The sequence below is a fragment of the Pygocentrus nattereri genome, chromosome 18 (assembly GCF_015220715.1).
Source record: "Pygocentrus nattereri isolate fPygNat1 chromosome 18, fPygNat1.pri, whole genome shotgun sequence".
NCBI lineage: Eukaryota > Metazoa > Chordata > Actinopteri > Characiformes > Serrasalmidae > Pygocentrus > Pygocentrus nattereri.
Genome location: NC_051228.1, coordinates 4,060,538 through 4,061,320, shown reverse-complemented (window position 1 = coordinate 4,061,320; position 783 = coordinate 4,060,538).

Below are 783 nucleotides of genomic sequence, written 5' to 3'. Positions count from 1 at the left end.
TTTATTTCTCTGTCTCTTTCTCTTAATTACTCGCTCAATTCACTCTCTCAATCCTCTCCTTCTCTCTCCATCTCTCTTTCTCCATCACTTTCTCTCCTCTCTGTCTTCCAATCCTGTTTTCCCTCTCTCTGTTTTTCCCCTGTTTTCTCTCTGTCTCTCTCTCATGCCCCCTCTCTCTATGCTTCTTTTCTCTTCTCTTCTCCTTCATTCCTCCTCTCTCCAGCCTCTCCTTCTCTCTTCTTTCTTTCTTTCTCCCTCTCTCTGCTTTTCCTTATATCGTCTCTCTACATTCTATTTTCTTTCTTTTCTCTCTCTTTTGCTCTATTCTTTCCCCTCCACTTCCCTCTCTCCACATCCCTCCCCCTTCTCACTCTCTCCACTCTCTCTATCTCTCTCTCTCTCTCTCTCTCTCCACTCTCTCTCTCTCTCTCTCTCTCCCTCTCTCTCTCTCTCTCTCTCTCTCTCTCCTGTTTCTTCTTTTTCTCCTTTTTTCTTTCTCATTCTCTCAGTCTGTCTTATATTTCTGCAATTAATTGCCACTAAGGTCTCGATCTATTCTCTTTTTAGAGCAGTGCTCACGCTCAGGCTGAAGAGAAGCAGAAAAGCACCGTCTATTTTCAGAGTTTCACAGACTTATTTATGAAAAAAAGCAATCTAGCCCTGACAGGTATCTGAAGATTACAATGCATGCGATACGCTGCGGCAATGAGTCCTGAGACAGTTTTGTCGGTGACGAGCGAGAAACTGTATACAAATATGTCAAGATATCGAGTGCTCTTTCTG